At 48.7% G+C, this 22,038-nt stretch overlaps 1 protein-coding gene across 4 annotated transcripts in view; it reads right to left on the bottom strand.

The window, feature by feature from the left end:
• The window catches only part of DRD2 (dopamine receptor D2), a 69,085-nt gene that overhangs the window by 20,625 nt on the left and 26,422 nt on the right, over positions 1–22,038 (bottom strand). Inside the window, exon 1 of one of the 4 annotated variants that reach the window (XM_019665222.1) lies at positions 21,327–21,399. The exons of the other annotated variants lie outside the window; for them this stretch is intronic. The gene's annotated coding sequence lies outside the window, so the exon portion shown is untranslated. Of the gene's footprint in view, positions 1–21,326; positions 21,400–22,038 lie in introns of those variants that run through there. 4 annotated transcript variants of the gene reach the window in all.

Genomic DNA, 22,038 nt, shown 5'->3' with positions numbered 1-22,038 from the left:
AAAGCTCCAGAGTTTGAGGCTGATAACCCTAAACTGACGTTTTTTCTCAGGAAAAACTTGGTGGCTATGGTTACCCTTGGTCCCCAGTCTGTTAGAGCTGCCTGAGACCCCGGAGGAAAGCCGGCTGGTTCCAGAGGACAGAGGAGAGAATTCCATTCTCTCTCTGGTTTCAATTCCATCCCCAACATAACTCGGGGCACAGGGCCCGGAGGCAGGGGGGCGGGAGGGGGAGCTGAGGAATCCTTGTCGCAGTATAAGCTCCAGAAACATGGTTCCCATGTGCTCGCTGCCTCCTCTGAAAGTTTGGCATTTGAAGAAATGAAATTATCTAATTAAAATTTAACAATCCCTTATCAGGCTCAATGGCGGGTGAGACACCGCTGTCTTAAACACATCATTTCCCCCTCTTTTCTGAGACTTGAAGCATTTCAATGAAAAAGCAGGGGTGGGGGGAAGGAATGGGGCATTTGCATTTCAAAAACAGCTTGCTGGAGCGACTTGAGTTGGGTAGGAATTATAGTGCGTCCTAAGGGGCTCATCCTCAGACCACCACAATTCAAGCCACTACCTGCTCCTCTGGCCAAAGGTCCAGGCTGTGACTTGGGGGTGGGCCCCCCCTCCCCGCAGCTCCAGGAAGGAAGGGTGAAAGTGGAAGAGGGAGGGAAGAAGCCCCCACCCCCTTCCTTCCTACTCCAGAAGAAAAAGGGGAAGGGTCACAGAGTAACACCTCACTTACTGCCCCAGGAGGGCAGCCTCCGCAAGGGACAGAGGAATGGGGACCTCAGGCTCAGAGCCCTCTGTCAGGCAGCGGCAGAGAGAGCCTTCTGGGCCCCTGGCCTTGGAAAGGCCCCGGTGGTGGGTAGGCAGGCACAGTCCCACCTTATCTCCATGGAAAAGCCTCCAAGGCCCGGGGGGGGGGCTGAGGATGGAAGGGATGGTGGGAAAGGGACTGTGGCGAGGAGGCGGAAGAGGAGGAATGGAGAGGAGTGCTGGGCTGCAGAATAGGGGAGACACAGGAGTGGGGGTGGGCCGGTGGTTGCTGTGACCTCCAGGGCACACCCTCTCCTTGCCCTGAACCCCAGCACCCCAGGCCCAGACATGCAGGGGGGCAGGTGGTGAGGCTGGGGGTCTGGCTCAAGCACCGGTAATGACTCTGGAGGTTAGAGACACTGACTGCTTTTCCCAGTTAAGAAGAAGGGACACCCTTTCCTCCCTGGCTCAGGCAAGGTCCTGCTCCCAGAAATTCCTTGACTCCAAGTATTCAGGGGTGTGGTGGGCGAAACCCACTCCCTCCTGATACCCTCTGTTGCTTCCACCTGTCTCCACCCAGAGCCTCAGCGCTGCTGTAGGGTCAGGTCTGGACTACGTAAAGAGACCTAGACTAGCAGGAAACCTGCCTTACTCTGGGGAGGGGAGGGAGAGGTAGGCCACACACTGACACCATGCCCGCTTTGTGCCCCCTCCAGGCATGGCAAGCCTCCCTAGTCTAACCTGGAGCTCTGCAGGGCAGCGGCTCAGCAGCAGAGCTGAGATCCATTATCGGTGGAGAAATTGTCCAGGTTTCCTCAGAAAGTGTGGGACAGCCTGGAAGAATCTCTCCCATTCATGCCCCTCCGGCTGTCTGGCCTCATCCTGCTGGAGCCAGGAGGGTGGGCACAACCCTCAGTGGCTCAGCCTGAGGCAAACAACATGGTCACCTGCTCAAAGCCTTTCCTCCTACTCGCAGGGGCGCTAAACCTGGCCAGGCAGTCTGGGCTTTGCCTCCCACATCACAGCCAAGAGAAGCTGTCCTTGGATGGATGCTCACTCAACTTCCGGTCATCAGAGCCACCAAACTACCAGCCCAGGCACCCTTGCTACCATCCCTCAGGTCCCAATGTCCCAACTCCTGACCAGGCCCAGTCCTTCCACCAGGGCTCCGAATGGAGTCCTGACTGACCTCCTCCTCCTCTTCACCTTTAGGTCAGCCCTTTCTCCAGGGAAGCCTTCCTGATGCTCTAGCTCAGAGCTGTCCTCTTGCTAAATGCTCTCAAAGCACCTGTGTTCCCTGGTAGCACTTGTCACAGGTGTAATTAAGTCATTATTTGTTATTTGTTTAGTGTCTGTTCTTCCTGCTAAACTATGAACTACCTCAGCACGAGCATCACACCTGTCTTTTCTGATTATGGCCTTCTCACTTCCCAGCACAGCACCTGGCAGTGGTAGGTGCTCAACAAATGCTTGAGACTCATCATGGGAGCGAGTATCTCCCTCAAGGGGAAGGAACCGGTCCCAGGGTCTTTTTCTACCTTGGTTATAGTTTTTTCTCCCTCATCCTTCTCAAAGGATACCAGTAGCCACCTCTGAGATTGCTACCTAGGCCACCAGGTCCCAGTCATGGTGGTAGCTGGGATCAAATGCCCAGCTGGTTGGAGTCCATCCAGGGAGTTCTCAGGTGGACCATCCCCGGGACACACAGGGTTACAAGGCATTGAAGGAGAAAAAGAATGCCTTGTGTGTGAAGGGGACTGTAGGTATGTGGGGCGGTGGGGAGATCACCTGAGGTCTGTGGAAAGAGAAGCGCAGAGCTGGTGGGGATAGTTTCTGGGCTCCCGGAAAGCCTGGAGGACAGGGTTTCACAGCTTCTAGATTAGTGCCCCATTGTGGGTGTGAAGTCGCAGCAGGCCCGGGTGGCCGGGAGCATCTTCTCACTCAGCACCAACTGGTGAACATCAAGCCTTCACAGTGAGCACAGCGAGTGCAGCTGAGACTCACAGCTCACCTAAGGAGCTGCACGGTGGGGCAGGGAGGTCCCAGGGAGCGCCTGCAGCACAGGGCTCCTCATCCAGCTGTGGAAAGGGGCCCCTGCAAGCGAATTTATCTAGAAGCAGGGAGAGGCCAGAGTTGAGAGTGACTGTGGCCTCTTCACCTCTGATGCTCTCATCCTGGACACTTGCTCAGTTTCTGCTTCTCCCCAAGGTGGCCAATTATCCCCTGGAATGCAGATTACATCAAGAGGCGGAGATAGACAACTTCAGGGCTTTATGGCCTCATCCCAGGCCTCCCTCATGGCTGTGCCAGGGGCCCCTGGGGTCTACGGTGGGGTGAGGCAGGGTCTGGGGACACAGTGAATACAAGAAGTGTCTGCCTGACAGCCCCATCCCTGTGGATTTTGATAGCGCCATAAAAATGTCTCCTTGCAAACTGTCAAAGTGTCACAAATTAATTAACTGTTAGCTGGAGTGACTCAGTGTGGGGAGGGGGTGGGGGAGAATGGCTCCAGGAATGCTAAGCAAGGTGGTGGCGGTACCGTTCTCTGCGTGCACTGCCTTTTGATGAAAAATCCTTGCTGCTCAACATTGTGCGAGGGAAGGGACAGACCACTGGGGTAGCTCACGTGCACGCGGTGCAGAAACTTAGCAGGTGGGAAGCAGGGTGGAGGGCGTGGGGCCCAGGGCACAGTGTGGAGCAGGAGCGCTCTGAGAAATGCTCTAAATTCAGAAGGGAGCCCACAGGCTGGCACTGTTTTGGCTTTTTCCTGTCTCTTTCCCTCCTTCCTTGATTTTCTCCCAGGAAGAAAACAATTGGGAAGTTGAGCGGGGGTTTGTCCTGGGGCCTGGCCAGGTGACAGGAGCCCAGGAAGCAGGCACACTCAGCTGCCCAACGCAGACAGCAGGAGCTGGCAGAAGAGGGACGTCTGGGTCTCAGACCAGCCTCCTTGACCTTTACTTTAATTTCAGGAAAGAATTGAGAAAACATGCTCTTGAAAGTCAAGAGGGAGACAAATCCTGAACCTTATTACTCCAGAAGGAGGAAAAATAATCCTCACTATTTGGCAGAAAATTGCCCTGCTTTATGAAAAGACATCCCTGTTCATAAAAACAGAGACAGGGTCCAGTCCAAATAACAGCAGACATCTGGCAAACCACTGCTGGGGACCCTCGGAAAGCCCCTCTCCCACACACCCCTCTTTTTCGGCTCCAGGAGTCTGGAACTGGCGACATTTCTTTTCCATAAAGGAGAAAGGAGCGGGGGCAGCAAGTTTTAACTTTATGACTCCCACCCAAATACCAAGAAGAAGTGAAGATAAAACTTCACAGGAATGCAATCAGCAAAATTCAGATTGTGGAAAATGCCTCCGGACAAACAACCTGGTTTCTTACAAAAATAAATTGCAAGGAAACAACAAAAGAATAAACAGTGACTTAAAAGCCATATCAGCCAATTGCAAAGTGTGGACCATATTTGAATCCTGATTCAAAGAAACCAACTTTTTAAAGATCCTTGACGTTCGTGAGATAATTGAAAATCTGAAGAGTAGGTTTTGGATGATATTAAGGAAGTATTAATAACAATGTTTAGGTGTGGCAGTGGAATTCCAGTTAATTTTTTCTTAGAGTCCTTAGAGCTTTTAGAGATATACCTACGCTGAAATATTTACAGATGAAATTATATGATGTCTGGGATTTATCTGGGAAGAATGTGGATGGGCTACATTCAAATTTCCCATAAATTGATTGTGGTTGAAGCTGGGTGATAATACATTGAGGTTCATTGTACTATTTTTTTCCAATGTTGTATTTGTTTGAAATTTTCTGTAATTGTGAAAATAGTCTAATCTGCTCTTTAATGCCCCCTACCTCCAAATATGGATGCAAGCCAAGCTTCAGGGTATCTTTCTGACCCTGTTTTCTTATTACAAATGCTGGCTTCCTCTCTTGTCAGCCAGGCCTGATAGACTGTACCTCTGTCCCCTGTCCAGTCCAGCTCAAGCTCCAGGACCCTTTCTCAAAGACATGAGAGCTTTGGTCTAACAAGCCATCTCCTCCCTTTCACAGAGGACAGTGGCTTAACTAGTAGGGACAGGCGGTGTGTGTGGGGTAGACACCCACTTTAATGACAAATGTAACAGCTACTGAGCTCCTAGTCTATGCCAGTCACGGTGAAGCACTGTGCATATATTATTTCATTTATTCTGCACAACAGCCCTATGAGATTAGATATTATTTCCATGTTACAGATAAAGAAACAGGAACAGAGAGGGTGAGAAACTTGTTCAAGTTCACTCAAGTGCAGTGGGTTATGAACATAGGTCTATCTGCCTCCAGACCCCAGATTCTTTTTCTTACACCAGGGGTTGAGTCTGCATCTAGAGTAGACCTGAGAGTGGGAGGGAATAAGATCTTCAGAACCCAGATCTATAGGACATATATAAGACAGGTGCCTTTATCTTAACTGCAAAACTGGTTCCTTCAAGGGTGTGTCCCGGGCCTCACCCCACCAAGCTGTTAGGTCTCAGACTGGTGTTCACAGGGCCCATAGGAACCTCTCACAGCCTTACAAAGAGGGAAGTTGAGGTCTACGCCACACCCAAATTTCCTCAGAGTCCTGAGCACCATGAGGCAACCAGACGTTTTCCAGAAAATGACACTCTTGGAGTCTCCAGGGCCTCAGCCTGCTGTGGCAAAGTGAGCTCTGAGGAGGGCAGGACACACTGGATTTGGAATAGAGCAGATGCGTGTGGGCAAGAGCTGGGGTCTCACCTCACCCTCTCTCAGCCCAGGGGCTGCCTGTGGGCTCACCCCTTCAGGCCAGTTCAGCCCAACTTCCTCCTGCTGCCCCCTTTTTCTCCTCTCCTTTCATGGGGTATGGACCCACCAATAGGGCAGTACCATGGACCTGGGCGTCTTGCCCTGCCGGAGCTCCTGGCGCCTCACTCAAAGGAGGGGCAACACGGGCATAGCCACAGAGGGAAGCAGGGAGGCCATTTCCCAACCCCAGGACATGCTGGGGGTCCTGGGCAGAGTCCCTAACTTCCTCTCCCACATGACAGAAGTAGGTCGGAAGGGCAGCCACAGTGATGGGCAGATTCCTGATAGCTGTGTGCCCCCTGGCACTGCATACCCTCCCCCCTCCACATCCCTGTCCCTAATATTTGAAGCTTTTCTAAGCAACGATGACCAGAATATGAAGAGGAGCAGCTTCATTCTATCCTGGGAATTGGAGGAGTCAGTACGGCCTCGTTTTTTGTTTGTTTGTTTGTTTGTTTGTTTGTTTTTTGGTCTCACCTCCAGCACTCGTTAGCAGTGTGGCCTTGACAGTATAATCACTTGGGGCCTAGTGTTTTCATCTGTAAAATGGAGACAATAACTCCCTCCTCCCTGGCGTAGTTGTAAAATTAACTTAGAAAGTGCAAATAAAGGAACCAGAATGTGGCAGACGCCCAATAAATGGCAGCTAATATCATTAAGAGGGATGCTACCACTGCCGGAGAGATGGGATTGAGCTGGGTGAGGGGCCCTGAGAGAAAGGCACCTCCAGTCCTCTGCACACTCCAGAGAGACTCCAGCCATGCATAGCATATATCATATATCAATCAGCCCTGAGATCAAGCCCTGAGATGTCGTGGGCACTCAGCAGGTGGCCTTGGTCAAGTCTCCATGTGGATTTGCAGCAATCTTGACTCTTCCCTCTAAATCTGCTAGAAAGAAAAAAGCCCTGCGTGGCCTGTAGCCTTCCTGGTAAATTCTAAGGATATACCTATGAGAGTTTCTGTTGTTGAAGGCAGAGGTAGGCCAGGCACACAAGACCTGGAAAAATCTATGAGGGATTGAGCCATCGTCAGCACTGGATTATTTCATCTAATGGTGGATGTCTGATATGCAGAAGGATGATTCAGTTCCCTTGGATGAGCTACTTCTGTAATTCTCAATTTAATAATCAATAATTGGTAATAATTTAATAATGAGAGCAGTCATACACTGAATTTCAGAGAGTAGCAGAAGAATCAAATAAAGTGATATATTTCAAAGTGTTTTGCAAACTCTAAAGTTCTATAAAAAAATGTTAGTGTGCTATTATCACTTCATTTTAGACCTTCCTTTGGCCATCTATAAGTTGACCATGTCTACATTCTCACTAAAGAGCCATCGGCCAGCAAAGCTGCTTGGTACCATTCGATTGCTATTTGCATGTGTTCTTTAATGCTCCCTTGCTTCTGTGTCTGGCCCCCCTCTCTGTGTCTAATGGGCAGAGGTTGTCTTAAACCTGTGTATGCCCTTAGCATCTACTGTTAATGAGTGTGGGTACACACTGACAGCAATAGTGCTGCTTTGCACAGCTCTAAAATAAGTAAGACTACCTTTCCCGTGGGGTTATTTTGAGGGTTAAATGAGATACATTAAGCCCTTAGCCTCATCTCCGGCCCAGATGAGGCATTCAGTTGTTCCTATTCTCTTGATGACTAACCTGGAAAATTGTAAAATAGTTCATTTTACTCCAGGAAGAGACTTTAGAGAAGATCTCATCTAATCTCTTTATTTTACTAAGACACAGAAAAGTGTCAGGACTCACCCTAGTTCACAGAGCTGGTGGCTTTCATTAGCAGGATTGCAATGAAAGGTCTCTAGACAGGTCCGCTGCTTTACCCTGACGTGGCTCTTCGTCAAGCTCACGGAAAGGGCCCCATGAGCTGGTAAATGGCAGGTATTTGCGACACCCATGACTACTATCATTATCACCATGACCTGCATTTTCAAGCATATTAAGTCAGCTCTGTGGATAGCTCTCCTGAGTCTCACCTAAACTCATCCAACTTCTTGTGTACACTCATCTCCCCCATTCCTGTCCTCAGCAGAGATGGGCAACAGCTGGCACTTGGGAACCTACTACACACACAGTCCCCACCCAGGCTGTTCACTTCCTGTCGATTACCCTTTTCTTGCTCTTAACCTTTTCTTCTAAGGGCTGCTCTCCAAGCCTGACACTTGTCTCGCTTCCCTCCGGATATTGGTGAAGCCGTACACACCGTGGGCTACGTGTTCGTGGACGGTGCCAGACATTCAGGGCCACAGGCCTGGTAGGTGTTTTCATGGGATGCTGCTTCTCCAGACAATTTCTTCGAAAAGTTGTCTGTCCCATTCTTCCCCAGGAGCCTGGGGGAAGGGCTGAACCTCTGCGTGTGTTGTTCAGCAGCCTGTCACGGGCAATGATGGAGACAGGAGCAGAGGAAATCAACCGAATCCAGGGGGGCTTTATTACAAGCAAAGGAGGCAGGGAATGCCCAGGCAGCACAGCTGCGCAGCCACAGAGGCTGCTGGATGGGACCAGGAGCCCTGCTTACGCCAGGCCCTTTGCATAACTGCTGCCTCTGACTCTTCTACCTGTGGAGTGGGGGAGAGGGCAAGCGAGGCAAGGAGAGAGGCAGAGAAGGCGCCTGTCAGGAACGTCACTAAGGAAACACCTCTGGCTGGAGCAGCCACACTGGCTTTTGATCCTGAGAATTCCTGAGGCAGAACATAAACATTTCGGTCTTATCGTGGGACTCCTGGGACATAGATGAGCTGAGTTTTCTGAGCCCGTCATGGCAAACAACATAATGTCGCTAATCAAACTTCCTCTGCGCCTACCCAATTTGATAAATGAGACTTTGATGCACTAAGTGAAGATGAATTAGCAGTAATGAGGCTGTGACAGCTCCCTGAGGCACAGGCTGAAGGAGAGCTTTGATGGCTGTGGCAGGAGGGAGGGGAAGCTCTGCTCAGGGATCAGCTCAAGCTGCTGAGATCGTGCAAATAACCCGCTGATGCCAAGGCACCTCGGCTTTCACCCACAAACCATGCACTCGCACAGATAAAGACACCATCCAAGAAGTTTAAGCCAATGCCCAATGCATAGTTGACAAGAGTATCTTCCTGTTACGTGCCATATGCCATAAGCCCCAAGCCAGTAACAACTTTGGGCAGGCCAGAACATGAAATCAACCCATTTTGTTGCATGGGAAAATGGAGGCTGGCGACAGCAGGCTGGTGAAATCTTTATCTGCAAGGCTTCCTATGACTTGGGCATAGACTCCGCCAATCCAGCAATGGAGACTGAGCACTGGTTAGCTAATATCCCTTTCATACCAGAGGATGCAAACTGGCAGCCTACGGGCCACATTAGCTTGCAGATTTGTTCTGTTGAGCTCACATAGCATTGTTGCAAAATCATAATTTATTACAAATATAAAATTTGGAGATTTTATATTAAAATACAGATCTCTAGCTTCTCTTTTAAAAAGAATTACAAGATTTTGGAAACACCGGGTCAGAATTCTTGCAAAGCAACAAGCCAGGGTTAAGTAGAGGCAGCCCTGTTTAAACAGGGTACACACGGGCTGAAGGCAGAGGCCCTCCCCAACCAGAGGAGGACACCAGCATCTAGGGAACAGGTTGTGTCTGCACCCCAAGAATGGAAGAAGAGAAAGAGGAAGGCGCTGCAGCTCTATCCTGTGTTTACCTCTCCCGATGTTCTCCCCAGTTGCCCTAGTTTGAAAGGAACAAGGCCTCAAGGCTTTGGGAGAGTCCTCTTCCTCCTGTCACCCCATCCAGCCCCAGCCAGTTGGGGCGCAGTGCCCTCAAGTTGACCAAGGTCCTCACCAATCCTTATTTATTGCCCAATGCCCAGCTGGTTTCACTCAGTTTACATTTTTGGCCAGGCCCCAGAATATATTTAAGTTTGAGTCCACGGTTTTATAACAGTGTCTGGGCTAACAGCTATAATATGCTGCTGACCTCCCAAGGCTGTTCCTGAATGAGGCTCTAATATCCTCTTACCTGATTCTCACCATCAAGGCTGGTGGCAGCAGGGAGGTGGTATTCTCGACGCTGGGGAGGCTTTAGGAAAAACTTGGTACCTTGTGAGCAAAGCAGAGATTTTCCTACCACGCCCCAGCCGCCTGGGGATTTCAGCCCTCTCTCCAGAGGCCCTGGTCCTACCGATTCTGAAACAGCGGATCCCTGGGGGCCTTTCTGCTGCCTGATACTCAAAGTGACACAGTAAAAACCAATTCCTCTCCCTAAAGGTTGCTTTGCTTTAGACTGTCTATGACTGATCACCTAATTATCGTACACGTGTGGCCCAGGTAATCTCTTCAGCAACTAGAGAAGACACTGCAGGTTGAAACAAAACATTCCATCTTCCTGGCAGGAGACAAACGGAGGTTGGAGTTTACTGCGCGCACCAGCCTGACAGGCAGGGCTGCTGTGGCCTGGAGAGGTGCTCTGCTCATTACCTTCTCCATCTTCCATGCTCTGCACAGTGCTGGGCTTCCCGCGAGAAGGCTGGGTCTGTGGCCCCACCCTCCCTCCTTATCTGCAATTCTAACAAATATACCAGGGTGTACTTGATCAAGGAGAGGGCCAAGGATCCTCTCCTCTCCAGGGTGGATGGTGATGACCGTAAACAGTTGAACCCAGATGCCAGTGGTACCTTCTACGTCCATTTCAGGGAATACCAACATCTTGACTTTTTTGAGATGATGATGCTCAGTGGTCTGTTCATCAGCGATCTCTGCCTCTTCCGAATTCCTTTCTCACTTATGGTCTCTATTGCCACCTCTTCCAGGAAGCCTTCCATGATCTTGTCCAGGGAGAATTTATTCCTCTGCAATCTCACAGCACACTATTTGTTCATTTTGGCCTTGTGATATCAAAACCTACAAGTCTGTCTCTTCCCATCTCCTGGGCTGTTTCACGGCAATATCTGTATCTCTTTCCTCTTTTGCTCCTCTACCATCTGGCACATGCTCGGCATGGAGTGGGAGCTTAGCAAGTGACAAGTAAATTAAGATGAAGGATCATATACTCGAATAGCTCTCCGGTGCCCTCCTGTTGGCACGTTGGATTAATCACCACTCTCCAATCATTCTCTCAGGAAAGGATGCTAACCAACGCCAGTGACACACAGCGTGTTCCTAGGAAGCTGTGCTCTGACTATTCTCCCGGCTCCCCTGGAGAGCTGTGTGCTTGCAGTCAGTGAGGCCGGCTCCCTAACTGTTCATGAAAGCTCTTGTAATTGTCATTAACTTAGCTTATTACTTCATAAATAACTAAATATGAATACCAAGTCAAAATACTGATCCCATAAACTCTAAGTTAAATGCACTGGGGAACTTTCTGGTAAAGAAAAATCACTAGAAACAAACAAAAATCCTGAATAGTTATATCTGAATGAGACAACTCAAAAAATTATGAAAACCTAGAAGCCTACATTTGTATTGTTCAATAAATTTAAATCTTTGCTTTAAAAAGTAAAAGTAAAAATTCTGCAAGTTGTATACACAACAGTACGGCAATACTTATGCAAATAAGATGAGGCAAAACTCCAATTGGTGGACTCATACTCAAAGAAAAGACCCAAGATATACTCAAAAAGCTTGGTAAATGAATGTTCCAAGGTAACATGAAATGTTTGAAGTATCTTTTTTTTAATGAATCTTCTCTTTAATGAACTTTTTAAAATTTACTGGGGTGACAATGGTTAGTAAAATTACATAGGTTTCAAGTGTACCATTCTGTAATCATCTATATATCACATTGTTGTGTGTTCACCACCCAGAGTCATTTCTCCTTCCATCACCATATTTTAATGAACTCGGTGAACGGTCAGTCAACCATACTGTACAAGAGGGCTTTTACTGTGTTGTCTGGCCAGTATGTTAGCTTTTCCTATATGTTTCTGGACTCTCTACTAGAGCTAGAGGTGCCCTGAGAAAATGACATACGTTTTGCTTTTATAACCTGCATGCCTGCACGTTGCCCTCCATGAGCCACCTGTACATGGTGGCTGATATGACGGTGATTGCTCATTTATTCAGCACGTTTGTTGAGCCCCTATTATACGCAACACTGATTAGGCACTGGGGGTACGGCACTGCACAAGAGGCAAGCCCCTTGTTCTCATGGAGTCTGCTCTCTCGATAGAGTGACTGGCTCAATGGCTGAGGCTCAGATGTGAGCACGAGCTGGATGGTGTGAGTCAGAAAGAGGACATACATTTGCAGAGGAGAGGTGACATGGCTAATGTGGCACACTGAACAGGTTAGCTTCCTGCCACTTTTGTACTTGAATGGGATCGTTCACTACACTGGGCAGGTTTTTTGCAGAAACAAATGCTCTGGGAATCCAGAGAAATATAAGTAGAAAAGTATGAAAGCAAGACTATAGAACCCTGTGCTGCCCACTCCATCACAGATGTTTAAAATAGGCGTCTCATATTCTGCAAATACCTGACCAGTACTCTTCAAATTCTCAAGGTCATGAAAGACAAGGAAAGACTAAGGAACTCTCATAGTTTGGAGGGGATTAAAGAGGCACGAAACTAAACGCAACGTGGAAACCTGGGTTGGATCCTAAACCAGAAAAAGAACATTAGTGGAAAAACTGGGGAAATCCAAATAAAACCTGTTCATTTAGTTAATAGTATTGAACCAATGATGCTTTCTTAGTTTTGATAATTGCACCACAGTTAGATAAGATGTTAGCATTAGAGGAAGCTAGGTGATGGGTATATGAGAACTCTCTGTATGACTGTTGTGATTCTCCTGTAAGGCTAAAATTATCTCAAACAGAAAACAGGCGACTCACTGTGGCACACTATGGTCACGTGGGAGGCACCTCTGGTACCCATGTGTTTGTCTGTGTGAAGGGGCTGGGTCACAGCTCCCACCTGTATGGAAGGATGCTTGAACTCCTCCTAGGAAAAGAGGCTTTCCTACCCACTCATCCATCGACAGATATAGCGTCAGGTGTGAGTCAAGCTTCTTGTGCAATGGGCAGGAGGCAGAGGAGAAAGAGAGAGAAATTAATATCTGCCAATTGATCAATTTTTAATACTAGTCATTTTAATCACCTACCATATTCTGGGCACAGTGACACTTCTTATATAGGTGTTCTCCTTTAATTCTCGTAATGCTCCCAGTTTTCAGGTAACTGAGGCCCAGAGAGGTTCAATTATGTATCCACAGTCCCCGCTGGTAGGTGGGGGAAACAAGACTCTAACCAAGGACAGCCTGTTCCCAGAGCCAGTGCTGGATACAGAAATGTTGGGAGTGGCTTGGGAGGCCCTTCCCAGACACAGTTCCAAGGGCTGAGTCTGAGAGTTTCAGTGAGTTGTCCACTATCCTGGTCCAGGAAGTTTGTCCTCCTACTGAGGTTTCCTAGTGGACTGTGGGGGCCTGCATGGCTCCTGCTGGACTGTAATTCCTACCTGTGAAGCAAATGGAGGTTCTAGGCTCCTCCTTCCCACTCACCCCTTTCCAGGGGTGCTCCCTGGAGCACGAAGGCAGGGGTGCTCCCGGGGCCCAAGGTACATGCATCCCGCTGCTAATTACTCAGGCACCCTCACCATCCAAGTTGTCCTTGTCGTCATTTCTGCCAAGAAGACCAGCTTCTACCCCAACACTAAGAGTCAGCTGCCAGTGCTAGAGAAAAACTGACTCTTAACTGTAACAACAGTATTAGTAATAGTAGCTACTGTTTACTGACCACTTGCTGTGTACTGGACACACTATATACTTTACACGCCTTTTTTTTAATAATTCTTAAAATAACCTCAAGTGAAGTGTTTTCATAAGGAAGACTTTTAAAAAAGGTAAATATTATTAACCCTTTGACTACAGATAAAGCGGGTGAGGCTAAAGCAGTTCATAGCCCAGTATAGCTGTAAGCGCAGAGGAGGACGGAGGCCCAGATGTGTCCGGGTGCAGAGCCCTCTTCCCACTTGGCTGGAAGGCCTTTTCTAACATACCAAGAATGCAAGACACTCACCTAGATATTTAACCCATATCGCTGCTAAGCCTCACAGCAGTCTACAAAGTCGGTACAATGGCCCCATTTTACAACAGAGGTTGATGCAAGTAGTTGTGAAAACAAGAAAAAGAAACCTGTAGCATTTATCATGCTAACGTGTGGTATAAGGTGCTGCTTGGTCCCACCTGTAATTCCACTGAGAAACTTTGTGACGACACAGCTAGTAGATGGCAGATCTGGGGTTCAAACCCAGGCCTCTCTGGTTTGCCAAAGCCCATGTTCTGCTGCCATCACCAAAGTCAAGTTCACTGGCCTTGGACTACTGGTAATGTACACTCAAACATGCCCTTCTGACAATGTGCAGTCATACTCGCACCATTTAGGTCACAGCTGTTCTCAGCCTTCCTAATGCCGCGACTCCTTAATACAGTTCCTCATGTTGTGGTGACCCCCAACCATAAAATTATTTTTGTTGCTACTCTATAACTGTAATTTCGCTACTGTTATGAATCGTAATGTAAATATCTTTTTGTTTTCCGATGGTCTTAGGTGACCCCTGTGAAAGGGTCGTTTGACCCCCCAAAGGGGTCGCGACCCACAGGTTGAGAACTGCTGATTTAGGAACTAGGTGTCTGCAGCAAATGATAATGATGTGTCATCCACAGTGAGGCGTACTCTCTGTTTCCAAAGTGGGAGGCGTTGGCACAGAACCAGCCACACTGTCCCACCTGCCTGCCTCCTGCCACATGTGCTGACAGGCTGGTGTAACAGTCCCTAACTGGCCCCGCTGATCTTGTCTGTAGCCTTGACTTGAGCAGGACTAGAACTGGGAGCACTGCACGAAAATCGAGCACGTACAGATCTGTGTCAAAGCCCTCAGAGACATATCCGGTAGTACATCACCGGCTTTAGAAGTCCAAACCTGCCCCAGTTCTGCTTCAGCCTCCAAAGATAGCAGCCCCGGGGCCAGCCAATTGGCTCAGCTGGTTAAGAGTTAGCTTAAGAGCTTGAACTCTGAGCAACAGGGCCACTGGTTTGATTCCCACAGGGGCCAGTGAGCTGCGCCCGAGCTGACCTGCTTCTGAGCTGCCGACAGTTGGCAGGATGGCTTAGCTGGTGAGAGCACGTGCTCCTAACAACAAGACTGCCTGTTCAATGGTGGGCTACATCCACCCCCCCCAAAAAAAAAACCAAAACAAAAAAACAAAGATAGCAGCCCCCACACACCCTGAGTCCGGACTGAGAGAGGCACGGGGTGAGAGCAGAGCACTGCCCTCCACGGCTGCATTCTACTCCATGGCACCCCGTCTGTCCCCACTGTTGCTGCACTGGCAGTTGCACAGGCTCCGCGATGTTTTTCTAAAACCATAAAATCCTCTCCCACTCCTGCACTTTTCCTGGCCTGCTCCCTCAGGTTTCCTATTGAATCTGTGATTTCTAGCACATCTCTGTTGCACAGAACACCTGGCATGGGTGGATGGAAGCAGCTGTGAGAACAAGAAAAAGAAAACTTCACCACTTTTCAATGGTTTCATACCACCCTCTGAAGGAAAAAAAAAAAAAAGAACTAAAAAGAAGGTGCTGCTTGTTTTAGCTCTCACATAGCTCGCAAGCCAGTCGCCCAGAAAATCTGCTCGTCACCTTGCACACGAGCAAGGGCACATGGGCTCGGCTGGCAACAGGGAACGAAGGCAGAGCTCTGGGGCTGAGTGGGCACATGAAACAGGATGGACAGACACGGGGGGTGTGTAGGAAAAGAGCTCTGGACCAGCCGTTGGCCCCAGCTCTAGCCCAGCTCTGCCCCGCGTTTCCAGCTATGTGACCTCAAGCATGTCATTTCCCTCCTCTGGGCCTTGTTTTCCCTGTTTTTAAGTATGTGTGGCTTCTAGAGGACCCCCAGGTCTTCATCCTCCCCGTGTCCTGCCACCCTGTCATGTGATCTTCAGCCCTGGCAGTGCCGAGGCGCCCATGCCGGAAGGCGGTACTGGGAGTGCCTGGGGCATCCTCCCCTTTCAGTCTGGGAACAATTCACTGCTACGGTTACTGCCCATTAAAGCAGATGTCTGTGGTCATGGTGAGGGTAAGACCCCANTGGCACATAGGAAACATTTAATAAATGCTCACAGAATGAATGTTGCGTGAACAACTCCAAGCTCCTGAGTTCTTCACGACCGTATCAGCATTATGTCGCATCCAGCCTCCACCCTCACTGGGCCTGAGCTCAAGTCTGCAGGAACCCAGGTTCCCAGGCCTCCCACTTCTAGAACACTCAAAGGACCCCCTTCCTTCCCCCCTTTTTCTCCCAACTCCCCTTACCTCCCCTCTTACTAACCATGGTGCCAGCAGGCCAGTGAATCCTCTTTAATCCTGAACTCCCAGTCTTACTAATTGCTTTCTTGCTTGTCCTTATTTGTCTTCTAACTCAGGAGCTGAGGCTTCATGTACATAAATGGGCAGCTGTTCCAAGAACAGGTGACTAGGTGAGAAGTGGTCCTGCCCTGGGAGAGACAAAAGGTGTCTACAGGGACCAGGAACCAGGGAGGCAGGAAGCTCCCCGCAGTGAGCTGGACAGTGTTCTTTTCCCCCTCCACTCCAGCCCCCAATCCGTGTCCACCCAGAACCTCAGAATGTGACGTTATTTGGAAACAGTGTCTTTGCAGATGTTGTTAAAGATCGAGACGGGATTGTATGGGATTAGAGTGGGCCCTGAATCCAATAGCTGGTCTCCTTATAAGAAGGGGAATGGAGATAGAGACACAGCAGACAAAGACGATGTGAAGATGGAGTCAGACATTACAGTTGTGCTGCCACAAGCCAAGNGCTCATTAGAGCCTGGGCCAATTACTGCGCCAGCCCTGGAAGCTGAATCTAAGAGCAGCCACCTCTGGTTTCCAGGGCTGCCCATCGGGCCTGGGTCAGGGCTGGCCAGGACCAACCCGGGCTGGGGAGGGACACCAAAGACCTGTGGCCACCTAGGCCTCAGAAGGCAGTGGTGGGTAGTGGGGGACCAAGAACACATGAAAGGAATTTAAAAAGCAGCATGAGACTTTCTTAGCTCCCCACGGGGCTCCCACCTAGCTGGTGACACAGCCAAGACCTGCAATTAGGAAAACAACTGCCTGAGGCCATAGCTCAGCAGGTTAAAAGATGTCTAACCTGAGTGGTTAGCAAGTTTTATACATAAACACACATATCCATGTAACACACACATAGTATTAATTTTTAAATTATAAAATAATTTTCCAGGCCTTACATGTTGATAAATGCTTCTCTCGCCAGTTTCCTTGTTCCATGCCTTGACTGTCCCTCTTTCTGCATTTGTAATCTCTGGCCCACAGGCGTGACACAAAATGCCACGTGTAGGCCTACAAATATCACCCGAAACAACTGAGAAAAGTGTTGTGTTCACTGCTCCTCGATGTGTGCTAATGTGGAAACACAGCCCTTTATGGTTCCTGATGGAGAGGCCACGGGGATCACTGGCCTGCTGGTTCACTGCTTCTTCCAAGTGCCTCAGCCAAGATTAACACACTAATTTATTTGAAAGGGCCTGTATCAGCTGTGATCTGGAAAGAAACAGCGCTGGTCCATCACAACCTATGCTGTGTGTACACCACCACAAACCAGCACTGATTATTTGTGTGTGTGTGTGTGCATATGAATTAACATTTACTGAATGCCCACTATTTGTGCATAGCACTGTGGACTATGTTTATATATTTAAAAGGAANTGTTTCAGATGTATTAGTTTTGCCTCCTCAGGTAGATTTCAAGCTTATGAAACCATTTAACAAATATTTATTGAATACTTTCAAAATGCTAGGCTGTGTGGATACCAAAATAAGTAAGGCATAGCCATTGTCTTCAAGATCGCAATTCAGTGGGAGAGACAAGTACAAAGGTGATTAAATGTGACATAATAGAGATGACAGCACATGGGAGGGTCACCTAATCAAGCTGGAGTCTCACAGGCTGAAAGAAACATCACCTCCTTGTTCTTCATGCCCCTAGACACTGCTCCTAGGGCAAGGTCTTGGACCTAACAGAAGCTCAACAAATAGTATGTGTTGAATAAACATGGAGAATTAAGCAACCTTTCTTATTACCTAGGTCACCCAGAGTCCCTTTGGTGGTGAGAACAGAGGGAGGGAACTAACATTAATGGAGAAGCTGACACATCCCAAATACTAAGAAATACAGTGTAGATTCTGCTTACATGCAGACCAGAATGTGCTGGAGCTGGCTGTGCAGATCTTTCTCCCCAACTCTGCATTCAACGAAGTCACTATGATGTCAAGTTGGCACTGTGGTATCAGTCCCAGTTTGAGTATTTACACAATAAAATCGGCAAATGCTACAAATCAGAACATTTTATTTTCTTGGAGATCTGGTTGTTAAAACATTTAACAGCACACGATTGTAGAGATCTCTCACAACAATCTATTTTCCAGATGAGGAAACCAAGATTCAAACAAATTAATTTGCTCCAAGTCACACAGATCATAGAAGGCAGACTTAGGATTTGAATTTGTCTCACTGCAAGCCCCTAGCTTTTCCCTGTGCAACTTACGACCCTTCCCTGTCAGGCCCCAGTGGGCTTGATCAAGAACAGATTAGTGCATCCTTTGTATTTCTTCCTGGCTGAAGGGGAGAGCAGAAAAGCTTCACCCTCTACTAGTCTCTTAGTAAAAACCAGGGTTCTCCATGCCCAGTCCAAGATCTATGGGAACCCATGGTACTTGCCTTCTTTATTAGCCACTTTGAGAGTCTTTATTCAGCTCCATCAAGAATAAATGAACGTATGAAAAGACGCTCAACATCATTAATCATGAGAAAAATGCAAATCAAACCCGCAATGAGATATCACCTCACACCATTAGAATGGCCACTATTTTTTTATTTTATTTTTTAAATTTTCTTTGGAGGAACATCTGTTTAAATTCTTTGCCAATTTTATAATTGGGTTATGTGTCTTCTTATTATTGATTTGTACGAGTTCTTTATATATTCTGGATACTAGTCCCTTATCATTCTTTTCAGTTTCCTGATGGTGTCCTCTACAGCACAAACATTTTAAATTTTCATGAAGTCTAATTTATCTATTTTTTCTTTTGTNGTCTGTGGTCATGGTGAGGGTAAGACCCCAAGAAAGGGCCCCAAGGGGTCTCTGGGGGACAGATCTAGCAACAGAGAACATGCTTAGAGTGTCTTCAGGCTGGGAAGTCACCATCACTCCGTGACATAGAGCCAGGAGACAGGGAGTTGGTGGGTGAGTCACCAGGGATAATGAGCTTCAAGACAGAAAGACTCAGACATCTTCTGACACCCTTTTCACATCCTGATGAGATTTCTCATCCAGAGGCCAGTAGTGCACCCATGCCTCAAAGGTAGCCCAGAGCAATGGGGGCAGATCTAGCTTCAACCTGAGGCAGCCCAGCTTGGAGGCAACCAGCTGGTAACCGTTTCCAGCGCCCACCTGAGTCCAGATGAGCTGTGGCTGGGAACCACGCCCCCTGCTTTGGGGGAACTCCCTGCCTATTCCTGGAAACACAAGGACTCCTGGCATCCTCTCAAAGATGCTTCCCACTCTAATAAGCCCAGGAGTCCCTGCCACAATATTTCCCCTCTGCAGGAGCTGGTGTCTCAGTAATTGCAGCGTGGTGCTCCCCTGACAGCAGCATTAATCACCTCTCCCAGTCCTGGCCCCAGCCACAAGAGAAGGAGCTGGGGAGGGCAGAACCAGGGGCCTGGTGTTGTTCACTGTCCACACCCGAGAGCAAGGGCAAAGCAGTCTGCCCTGCGCCTTCCTCAAGCTGGTCTCATTCCAGAGAGGCCTGGGCTCAGACTTCATTTCGGTTCTCCTGAGGTGAGGGTTGAGAAGGAGCAGGGCAGTTCTCCCCGGCCACACCCAGAGGACCTGTGCCATGCTTGGCCTGTGCGGTGAGACCAGGCCCACAGGCCCGGAGCCTGGACAGAGTAGATGCAAGGAGTCAGGGGGACTAGAACTTGGGGTCTCTCCTCCCCCTCCGACCTACATCCTCATTCCTGACCATCCTTCACGAGGCTCTAAGTCCATCTCCCAAAGCCCAGGTCACCTTGCTCAAAATACCTTCAATGGCTTCCCTGAAGGACAAAGTCCAAGCTCTTTGCTCTGTACACATGACCTTCCAAAACCGTCCCTGCTGCTCGCCTGCGGAAAGGCTACACTCTAGTTGAAACTGATCTAGTCTGTGGCTTTTCCTACCTCCTCGCTCTGTCTCATCCTCCCCATTCCTTCCACTGGGAAAGTCACCATTTCTCCACCGATCTGCATTCCCAGCTGTCCAAGTCCTACCGACCTTGAAGGACTGTCCTTCAGGAATTCTCCTGGAAGAGACCTTCCCCAACGGCTGGAGCCCATCAGCTCCTCTTCTCTCTGCACTTCCATGAAGTTTGATATCTGAGGCTCAGACAGGTGACATTCATAACGAGTTTTCATTCTAAAGCTGAGGGGCATCCTAGAGCCCTGGGAAAGGAGGGCACCTGAGATGTCTGGGAAGGTGGGCAGGTGAGACAGGAAGGGCTTAGCACTCAGTAGGTGCAGGTATGGCAGGTACCTGTGCTATGCAAATGAGCTGTAAACTACAGATGTCCTCCCAACAGGCACAGATCACAGTGGGCCAAGGGCAGGCGTTGAAAAGCACAATGCTTGGGCCGGCCGAGTGGCTCAGTTGGTTAAGAGCTTGCTCAAGAGTGCGAGCTCTGAGCAACAACAGTTCGAGTCCCGGCCCCCGCTGAGCTGCCAACAGGTGGCAGGATGGCTCAGCTTAAAAAAAAAAAAAAGAAAGAAAAGTAAAGCATAATACTCTTGCCACTGAGCACACAGCCACAGTAGGTGCTTAATACAGCTTGCTGAATGAATGAATGCTGTAAAAGCAGAGTGACAGGGTGACATGGAGCTATTCCCACCAAGATGGTATCTGCCAAGGAGAAGCCACTGGGACGCTAGGTCAGGATTCTAAGCTGGAGTAATAGTTGACGAAAGAGCAAACCTAGCCTTCATATCTGGCAAGTGAATATTCTCAAACAAGCCAGGTGGGTCTTCCAAGATTTGGAACCTGAGAGACTATGTGAGAAGTGAAAAGTCACCCCAAAGTCAGAGCAAGATGGCTGAAAGCTCAGAAAGCAACCTTGGTCCGGAGGCATATCCCCGAGGGGGAGAACTGATTGCTCCCTGCGCTACCGTCCACACTGGTGTCAGCCCTGTTTGTTGTACTTGTCATCTGCATGGTTAATAGTTCACATGTTGTATGCACCTATCCCCAGCACCTAACATGGTACCTGGCACCTGGGGGTACCCTCAATAAACACATGAAATAGTGGGTGGGCTAGTAAACTGGGAAGAACATGCCCCATTTAAAGGAGACCCCTCAGTCTACTGTTGCCACACAAGAATGCGCCAGTTTCAAATAAACATCTCGTGGAAATCTGGATGTTTATTTAAAATTCCTTTATTTTAAAATATTGGCATCTAATTCTTACACTGTTTGAGCCAAAGAACTTCGATGGGTCAGACCCAGTTTGCATCCTCCACTCACATCATCTAAACCACCAAAACTACACAAAAAATCAGTTAAAGACACTGTCGTGTTCTTCAAAGGCTTCACAATGGCTCTGACCAGGCAGGGCAGGGTTAGTACTCCCTCCTTAAGAGTTGAGGAAGCTGGCCCAGAGAGGGTTATTAATTTGCCTAAGGTCACTCAGCTAGTTAGTAGCAAAGGCAGGATCAGAACTCACATCTCAGCACTCTTTCTCACAGGCTTTCCCCAAACCCCACATTGTCTCCAGGCCTTGTGAACAGCAGTCAAAGCAGCAGCCTGAATGGCCTGACTCACAGAGATCGACGGTGGCAGCTCGTTGATCGTGCTGTCCCTAGAAGTAAGTGGGCATTTATTAAATTCTTACTTGATCTGGATAAGTGGAAGAGTTCTTCTAGGTCAATTAAACAGAAATCTAACTTGAATCACCAAAACAGAGTCATAACCCCTCGGTCAATTCCCAAACTTGCGCCAATGTACAGACCCAGAGTCCCTCGAATGAAGGGGAGGCCGGCTCCATTTAAGGAAGAACTTTGTGGCACTGCCAAAAATGTACACCATGGACATTTCTCCCAGCTTTCCCCAAAGGGACGTATGGCCTTTCACCGGGGTGACCGTGCACTGGAGAAAAGGAAATAATCTCACTTTTCAGGGATTACAGGACACTGGCACTGAACTGACACTAATTCTGGGGGACGCAAAACACCACTGTGGTCCATCAGTCCCAGTCGCGGCTTATGGAAGTAGGTGATCAATGGGGTTTTGAGTTCACTCCTTTTCACAATCGGTCCAGTGAGCCCCCAAGCCCATCCTGTCCTGATTTCCCCAGTTCCGGAATGCGTAATTGCACTAGACATCCTCAGCAACTGGCAGAATCCCCCAAAGCACAGGACCAGCTGGATTCCTTTGAG

The sequence above is a fragment of the Hipposideros armiger genome, unplaced genomic scaffold (genome assembly GCF_001890085.2).
Source record: "Hipposideros armiger isolate ML-2016 unplaced genomic scaffold, ASM189008v1 scaffold_437, whole genome shotgun sequence".
Classification (NCBI taxonomy): Eukaryota; Metazoa; Chordata; class Mammalia; order Chiroptera; family Hipposideridae; genus Hipposideros; species Hipposideros armiger.
The sequence above is the reverse complement of the archived record's forward strand: the minus strand, read 5'-3'. Positions and strand labels throughout refer to the sequence as shown.